Source organism: Pristiophorus japonicus, unplaced genomic scaffold (assembly GCF_044704955.1).
Source record: "Pristiophorus japonicus isolate sPriJap1 unplaced genomic scaffold, sPriJap1.hap1 HAP1_SCAFFOLD_336, whole genome shotgun sequence".
Taxonomy (NCBI): Eukaryota; Metazoa; Chordata; class Chondrichthyes; family Pristiophoridae; genus Pristiophorus; species Pristiophorus japonicus.
This window is the reverse complement of record NW_027253172.1, coordinates 617,640-627,763: the sequence shown is the minus strand read 5'-3', so window position 1 is coordinate 627,763 and position 10,124 is coordinate 617,640.

Sequence of the window (10,124 nt, the reverse complement as noted above, 5' to 3'; positions counted from 1 at the left end):
AAGTGGATCAGGACTGGAAATAAATATTCAGGGGTATTTGACATTTCGGAAGGACAGACAAAAAGGAAAAGCAGGTGGGGTAACACTGTTAATAAAAGATGGGATGAGTGTTTGTGAGAAACGAGAGGATCAAGTGGTTGAATCAGTTTTGGTGGAGATAAGAAACAATAACGGGAAAAAGCCGCTGTTGGGCTCCTACCAGTAGCTCCACGGTTGGACGGAGTATAAATCAAGGAATAATGGAGGCTTGTAAAAAAAGAACGGCAATAATCATCGGGGCATTTAATCTTCATATTTACTGGATAAAATTAATTGGTCAGGCTCGAATTGAGGAGGCGTTCATAGAGTGTATCCGGGATAGTTTGCTTCTACTGTACATGCTACCCCAACTCGGGAGCAGGCTATCTTAGCTCTAGTACTGTGTAATGAGACAGGATTAATAAATGATCTCGCAGTAAAAGATCGTATACGATTGAGTCACCACAATATGGTTGAATTTAAAATTCAGTTGGAGGGAGAGAAATTTGGTTCTCCAACCAGTGTCCTCAGCTTAAATGAAGGGGACTACAAAGGTATGATGGCAGAGGTGGATAAAGTAGACTGTGAAAGTAGCCTAAGGTGTGGGATGGTTGATGAGCACTGCAGACATTTAAGGAGATATTTTATTACTCTGAACAAAAATTTACCCAATGAGAAGGAAAGGCTGTTAGAGAAGGGATAACCATGCGTGTCTAACTAACAAAATAATGGAGGCTATCAAATTGAAATCAAAGGTATACAATGCGGCCAAGTCAAATGGGAGACGAGAGCAGCGGATTGGGGATTTCTTTAAGCCAGCAGAGAATTATTAAAAAAATGATTAAAGAGGGAAGATAGATAATGAAAGTAAACCAGTAGGAAATATAAAAACAGATAGTAAGAGTTTCTACAAATTCATAAAAACGAAAGGAATGGCTAATTTAAATGTTGGTCCCCTGGAGGATGACACTGCGGAATTAATATTGGAGAACAGGGAAATGGCAGAGACGTTGAAAAAATATTTTGTATTGGTCTTTACAGTAGATGACACTAAAAACAACCCAATAGTGGATAATCAAGCGGATATAGGCAGGGATGAACTTAATACTATCACTATCACGAACGAAGTAATGCTAGTAAAATAATTGCATTAAAGGCAGACAACTGCCCTGGACCTGATGGTTTTCATCCGAGGGTCTTAAGAGAAGTGGCTGCAGAGGTAATGGATGCATTTGTTATAACTTCTCAAAATTCCCTGGATTCGGAGGCGGTTAGAGCGAATTGGGAAACGGCAAATATAACGCCCCTTAAAAACGAGACAAGCTAAAAACAGGAAACTATAGATCAGTTACCCTTACATCTGCCGTTGCGAAAATGCTGGACTCCATTATTAAGGAAGCAGTAGCGGGACATTTGGAAAAGCATGATTCAATCAAGCAGAATCAGCATGGATTCATGAAAAGGAAATCATGTTTAACAAATTTTCTGGAGTTTTTGAGGATGTAAGGAGTGGATAAGCGGACACCAGTCGATATGGTGTATTTGGATTTCCAGAAGGCATTCGATAATGTGCCACATAATTGGTTACTGCACAAGATAACAGCTCACGGGGTTGGGAGTAAAATATTCGCATCGATAGAGGCTTTGCTCAAAAATAGAAAACAGAGCATCGGGATAAATGCGTAATTTTCCATTTGGCAAACTGTGACTAGTGGGTTCAAGCAGGTATCAGTGCTCGGAACACAAGTATTTACACAGTATATTAACGATTTGCATGACAGGACCGAGTGTAAAGGAGCTAAGTTTGCTGATGATACAAAGATGGCTAGGAAAGCAAATTCTGAGCAGCACACAAAAAAAAACTGCAAAGGGATATAGACAGACTAAGTGAGTGGGCAAAAGTTTGTCAGTTCCAATATAATGTGTGACAATGTGACGCTACCAACTGTGGCAGAAAGAATAGAAAAGCAAATTAAATTTAAATGGAGAAAAGTTGCAAATGGCGGCAGTACAGGGACACCTGGGGGTCGTTGTGCTTGAAACATAAAAATTAGTATGCAGGTACAGCAATTGATCAGGAAGGCAAATGGAATGTGCGTTTATTGCAAGTGAGATGGTTTATAAAAGCAAATTAGACCTGCTACAATTGTTCTAGGTATTACTGTGGCCACACCTGGAGTACTGCGTACAGTTTTAGTCTCCGTATTTAAGGAAGGATATAATTGGAGACTGTTCAGAGAAGGTTCACTCAGTTGATTTCGGAGATGAGGGGGATTGACTTATGAAGATAGGTTAAGTAGTTTGTGGCTATCCAAACTGGAGTTCAGAATAATGAGAGGTCATCTTATCGAAACTTATAAGATAATGAGGACGCTTGACAAGGTGGATGCAGAGAGCATATTTGCACTCATAGGGGAAACGAAAACTAGGGGACATAGTCTTAGAATAAAGGACCGCCCATTTATAAACACATAAGAACATATGAAATATGAGCAGCAATACACCATACGGCCCCTCGAGTCTGCACGACTATTTAATACGATAATTGCTGATCGGATCATGGACTCAGGTCCACGTACTGCCCGCTCCCCATAACCCCGTATTACCAACATTTAATGTGAAATATGTCTGTTTCCTCACATGTCGGGCGGCTGTGAGAAGCGGAACTTTGAGTAAAAGATGGCGATGCTCGGCCGGGATTGGGAACCTGAACCTCTCGCAATTCAAATGTGACCATCCCAAAGCAAGAATCATACCCCTAGCCCAACGAGCCGCCAATAGTGGAGAGCGTAGCTCTCAGATTCTTACGGTAGTGAGAAAAGATATTCGACCCATCGTGCTTGCGCTGTCCCTCAGAGACCTATCCAATTAGACCCCCTCTCCACAGTCCGACAAATGTTATCCCTATGACGAAAATTTTATTAATTTTTGAGACATGACATGAGCAAAGTGCAGCATCCTTGTCAGTAAAAGGGGAATTTGGCGATGTGGTTAACAAAACCATCAGGGGGTTGTCAAAGCTGTAAAAAAATAACGACGAGAATGGGATTCGAACACATACGTGCAGAGCACAATAGATCAGCAGTCCATCGCTTTCACCTCTCGATCACCTCGTCTCCGATTCACCACAGCGTCAGCCATTCAATCTCTTGCTTTTTGTATGCAAGCAGAAAGAACGAGCAAGAAAGTCGACTTCACAGCTTGCTCTGCCCGTACAACCAGATCGACAATGATGAAAACGTGCCCTTCGATTCTCAAAGCAAGCAGCCTTGATTTATTTCAGGTATGTGACTGGAAGAGATGGTTGGTTTTTCCGCAGAAACACAACAAAGCATATAAAATTTAACGCAGCGAACTAATTGACAGCGGCAGGACTCAAATCTGCAATCATCTGCTAACGTCGCCATTGCAATCGAAGTTAGACGCTCTATCCATTAGGTCACGCAGCCTTTATCATCAGCGCAAAAAATGCTGTTGTGTCTATTGGGAGCAAATTCGGGGCAACTGCGATATCAAGGATTGGATTAGGAATAGATGAGCATATTTCGAGTAACTGAACAGATGCACTGTGATCTGGGTGCGCACTGGCGCAGGCAAACCCCATGTAACTTGGAACACAACAGTTTAACAATTCATCCATCGTAGTTCAAATCACACACCTTTTAAACTATACAGGATGATGCAGGAATATGAGAAAATTCGTTTTAAAGGGACAGATTATGAACAGGAAATGACAACCATCCCTTTTAAACAGACACAGAATGATCCGCGACTACAAGCACATCCCTTTTACACAGATGCAGAATGACCCTTGACTGACAGCAGTTCCCTTTTAAAAGAATTAAGTGAGATTTCTATCATCCCTGATTGCAATTGTGCAGTGCGTGAGTGAGCGTGGGGGTCAGGAACACGCGGGGCTGAAACGATCATTGAAACCAGAGGTGATAGACAGGCAGGAAGGACTGAGGGTCGGAAAACCAACCAAGACAAAAAGCCAATTTACAATATATATATATATATTTAACATTTAAAAAAATAAATACATTTAAATTTTATTTTTAAAAGATTGAATTTGATTTGTTTGAAATAAATAAATAATTGATTCATTATCTAGATTTTTTTCGATTGAACGAAGGCTGTGTGATTGGAAGAATTCCATTGCAAATGAGCGGGTGCAGTCAGTAAATATCCAATCACAGTTGTACCAGAATCTTGCTGTAATAAACACTGAGCATTTATTACGCAGAGTCTTAAAATACACTCTGTGAAATGAGAAATGCTGAAATTTCATCACACGCAAAGCACAAAATCTGATTCAATTTTGGCAGGCACTCTGTTGCTATGTATTTCCCTCAGTTTGAAACAGAATGTGCCAAGTTGTCCATGGTGATTGCAATAATTATTACTCATTCGCAGAGTGTTATGAAATTAATTTAATAAGCTTTATTTTAATTGATTAAATCCCAGAACGGGCATCAAACCTGTGCTGACGAGGATAGAACGCTGCATCCTAACCACCAGGTGAGTAAACGTTGATGCCGAGAACTCGTGAACCAGTCAGGCGGCCTCTGTGAGAATGTTTAAAAGTAGAATGTTCAAAGTTAACTAGTCGCATCAGCACTGAACTGCAATTAAAATAAAACAGCCAAATCCTGTGTTTTTCCCCGGCAGACATTGCGGAAATTAAACGGCGTAAGTTAACCGTTTGAAGATTGAATGTCTTTTGGAACTGGCTCATTTTATTAATTGTAAAACATATGTTAATCTTAAAGACTTGGATATTTTATTGCAGTCCTGTGGTGTTGCGACTTTACCAGAACAACAACAACAATTTAGCTCACAGATTAATGCGTGGTATCCGCATTGGTTTCAAAACCCACAAACTGGCGCTTTGGGATTAAAATATCGGACCGTATCTGGATTGCATTGTTGACGCTTCACGTCAATCAAATTTAATCGTAACCCCGTCATCAGAAATCTTTCCAGAGATGCTGGCTGAGTATATCCAAAATTTTCCGATTTATTTTTAGATTTACAGGATTCGCAGTACTTTGCTTTTGAAACTAAAAAGTAACATAAGTTGACGTCATTGGGGATTCAAAAGTCAGCACCTTTCTGTAACTGCAACCGTGAGTCATGCGTGCTGTATATCCTCCCTGCTGCCAGGTAAAGAACATCACTGAGTGGGTGCAGAACATTCTGAGAGGTGAAGGGGAGCAGCCGTGATCTATGTGCTAACCAATGACAGAAGGAAACAAGGGGATGAGTTCCTTCAGTCAGAGTTTCAAGTGCAATTGAGAAAATTACTGAGCAGGACAACAAAGGTATTCTATGTATTATTCCCAGTGCCTCGCGCTATTGAATTTAGAAATTGCATCGTGTGTCTGGATAAACGGTGCACGAGGTCGGGCTACATAATCGTGGGGCTTTGGGACCAGATCTGGCGCAGGAGGGACCTGTTACCGGGTTGGGTTGTCGGGTTGTACATCAATAGAGCTCGCGCTAAGGGTAACTACTGGGGCGGGTGAGCATTTGAACTAATTTGGCAGTGGATTTGTGTACCAGGATGAAACATCTGTAGATGTTGTTATTATGCCTTTATTCATATAATCCAGATGATTATTATATATCAACTATAGCACTGAATGTGGCCTCAGACAGCACATTTCAGGCCAGCCTTGGGAAACGATATACCACGGCCCGCCCAAACCTTCCCTTACACCGAGCACAAGCAGAGGAAACACAGGCACAGCAGAATTTGCTGAGGACTGTAGAGAGTAAAATGTTCTTTGATCAGTGATAGCACTAAATATATTCTGGTGTCTCTGTGTCAAGTGGCAATTTGTTCTGTGGGATATAAATAAAGTTTGTATATCTGTTTTAGTGTTTATATATTTGAATGCAACAAAGTTAGTTATAATAGTATTGTGGGGCATCTGTATTTTGTATAAATGTATTTTCTGTGTGTTCCTTTGTATCTATGTTACTTGTAAACACCTCGCAAATAAACGTAACTACAATTGTAGCACAGCGATAATTAGAGATAAATTCAGTAAAAAAACAGGCATAAAAACAAATACATTTATAATAAAACAGATATGAACGCAAACAATTTGATTATCAAGGTTCCACACAATTTAATTTACAACTCACATATAGATGCACAAATATATTTATATATTTCACCCAAGGACATCCAAATTCATGGCAAATAACAAAACATTACACACAAAAATAAAACACGTCTATGGCGAAAATCTATGGAGTCTCAATAACTGAAGGCTTCTTGCAGAGAGCCGGCACAGACACGGTGGGATGAACAGCTTCCTTCTGTTTGACTGATTTGATGATTCCTTGTCTTCCTAGTCTTCTTGCTTGTAAGATAGGTGGAACAGGTAGCTGTATGATGGGTGCTCTGATAGCATAGGCTGTGGCGCAATCGGTTAGCGCGCGGTGATTATATGACAGTGTAGGCCTGCGAAATGCCGAGTTTGTGAATTCGAACTTTTGCATGTGATGTTTGTCCTTTTCAGAGTCAGAGGCCGTTTTCTATTTATCCATTTAGTTTTGTCTCTTCCGCCAAGTACCACGGTGCTGTCTGTCTCTCTCACTACGGTTATCTCAGTGGCAATCTGTGGGCTATTTCTAAATGAAAACCCGTGCCTGTTCCTGACATGTAATAATTGAGAATCAAACAATTACTCATCTGACACTACGGAACTAATGAGCCAACATTTATAACAAGATATAGTTTATTGTCAATATAACAGTCCATCTTGAGTTATATAGGTTCAATTCTGACCAAACCCAAACTATGATCTCAACGTGTTTCCAATAAACCGCTTTTTAATGTATTGTCGCATGCGCTACCATTGTAGCTGAAGGAGTTTCACAATTAATAAACATAGAAATCAAGCAATGAAACGGCAGAGATGGTTTTGAGACTGCAGAATGCCCTCGCGCAGAGCAACATTCAAACAAGGTTTAAAAACTGGCAGCGTGCAGGAGGCAGGGAGGAGGGGAAAGTGAACCACAGAAAAGCCACGGGAGTTTTGGAAGCTTCGGGAGTTTTTCTTTGACCACAACATAGTTGCGCACGGCACGGATATTGTTGCTGTTAAATATGAATAAAATGCAACGTTTGCTTGCAGCTGTTTCTGTTTTGGTCACTTTTAACTGACTAATTCTTAATTCCATTTGCCTGCGATGATTCCATAAATTTTTGTATCCTTGCCATACAAAAATCGATCAATGTGAAACTTCAAAATTTCATTTGATCCCAGCCTCAATAGATTTTTAGGCGAGGATTTATAAGACAGGTGGAACAGGCAGCTGCATAATGGGAGCATCAACACCACACCGCATGTGCATGTACTTATAGAGGTGGAATCGGATCGGGCGCAGTACCTATATGGTAATACAAGCCCCGGAAAATCCGAGGTTGTGAGTTCGAGCTTTACCGAGAAGAGCTGATGGTTTTGATTGTGACATTTCCACAATAATCGAAAGTACAATTGATGTATCCCCCAACATAATCGACGTTTCACGGTTTTATTCTAGCACTTAGTTTCCGTTTGCACACAATATTGTAACGGAGGATGAGAGTTGAAATTAGATATTGGATGGAGTGGAGGCGTTTTGACATTTAATCAATAACTCTGATGTAAAGAATAATGTACCGGAAACACACTCGATTTCAAAGGGAAGATATATAAAGGCATTGGTTATGTCCACATATTTCCTGCACCACATCCAATAGAAACAAGGATTTTCCTGAACATTTCGCTGAAAATGTTGTGCTTAGTGTTGCAATTGCTCGTGCATTGGACTTCTCGCTGATTCTGTTCGAGTCCCATCAAAGTCCAATTGTAATTTAATAGAATGGTTACCGCACAGCAGGAGGCCATTCGTCCCATCGAGAGCGTGCCAGCTCTCAGCTAGTCCCACTCCCCTGTCCTTTCCCCATAGCCCTGCAGGACAGGGTTGGCTGGTTCTGAGGCTGGAAAGAAATTGTTTGCAGCAAAGCACAACTGTCTGCGATAACCAAAAGGTTTAATGTTTTGGCCCTGAAATCCACTCAGGTTTACCTGCTCGCGACTACACTGTGTAAAGCTCCATTCATTGCTCGAATAAATAAGAGCTCCAGTTGCGGACTGCATTTCCCTAGCTCAGAGCCTGAGAGATCGCCAGGGAGCGAAGCACGTTTAAACCGTCGCCCAATTATGTTTTATGCTTTTACAACATTTCAAGAGAGCAAAAGAATTTCCCCTCAAGATGCAATGACCTTTTCTGACATTGGCTTCGCATGCATCTTTCTGTCTCTCCCTGTCTCTGCCTCTTGTATTTCTCTGCTTTTCGCTGATTAATTTCACAGGCGTCAATGGACGGCCTGGGCTGATCTAACCTGCAAAAAGGGCAGAAATGGCTAAAGAAAGATGCGCACAATCGGAAAGGAATGGTGTAAATTTGGGGCAAATATGTTCACAGATATGTCCCTTTGCGCTCGCAGTGAAAGAAAGCAGCACCGATTATAGTTGTCTTAAGGTAGAGTGTACATTATGAAAAGGCCGAGACAGACGACAATAAAGAGCAAGTCATGCTGCAAATTCTTATTTGATAATACAGGTCACATATTTAAGATTAGTTTTGGAAACATATTCCAATATTGTTGACTTGGAATAGTCATCAATTCTCCCACGGCAGTTGGACGCCTGTGTCCAGTTGGAAAGCTGCCAGAAAGAACATGCAGAACATTGACTTTCTGCTGAGCAGACCATGAGCCTCCTTCTTGAAAATGGTTTTCCAGTCCCGCTAAGAGGGGATTAAGCATCATGGGAGTTGAATGGAACTGTGCCCACTTGCATAGCAGGACCTGTAGGGGTCATTTCCCCTTCCTTAAAGAACAGTAATGACACAGTTGCAGAATTTGCTCGCACCACTCGCAATTCGCCCCAAAATGAGCTGAGCCGATCACGTGGAGTTAATACAATTCCTACAGTCAGTAAATACAGTTGGCATATCAAGAAAATATAAGAAATCACCGTGACTTAGTCACAGAGCGCGCAGCTTAATGGATAAGGTATGTTATCAGGAAATGACAGTTTTGATGAGATTTAGATTCAAAGCCAATTTATGTAATATTCAGTCAAATGCTTGGAAGGTTTATCAGCAACAAACGCTTAACAACGTAGATGAGCATAATCGATTAGCAGTCCTTTGCCTTAACCTCTCCCCTGCCATCTAGCACAACTCGGCTATTCCATTTCTTTTTGCATCCGTACAGAACTACGCTGCAAAATGTCCCCTTCACGACGTGTCCTGTCAGTGCACCCAGATCGACAATGTTGAAAATGTACTATCAGCTTCTGTAAGCAAACGGCGTTTAGTTACTACAGGATGGCTGTGAAATGTCTCCTCAAAAAATGAGGTGCGGGCCCCTTTTAAATAGACCAGGCAGCTGGACACGCCGTTTTCAAAACAGACCAAATGCAGAACTCTCTACAGTTAGACCACATTAGGCGTACTGTGTACAATGCTGGTCGCCATATTAAAAAGAAGATAGCGAGGCTCTGGATAGGGTGCGGAGAAGATCGTATACTATCAGGAAAGAATCGACAGGCTTAATTTATTTTGTAGTGAAACGTGAAGTCTGAGGGGTGACCTAATAGAGCGCTTTAATATCCTGAAAGGTTTTGCCAGAGTAGATACAGAGTGTTTTCACTTGTGGGGAAGAGTATTACGAGAGACCATCATTATAAGAAAAATCAGCAACAAATCAAATTTGGAATTAAGAAGAATCTTCTTTGGCCAGAGAGTGGTAAGAATGTAGAACTTACTACCACCAGACAGGTGGAATCAAATATTATCGATGGATGTAAGGAGCCGTTAGATAAATAAATGAGGGACAACTGAATGGAGGGCTATGCTGAAAGTGCTCGATGTGGAAAGAGGGGAGGATGCTCCAGTGGACCACAACGTCGATATTGACAGGTTGGGCCGAAAAGCCGGTTTTTGCACTGAATATCCTATATGATATCATGAATTCGGCACCTATGAGTCCATTTCAAAACCAACATCTCGCAACTTTCAGACCTAGAGGAAATAAC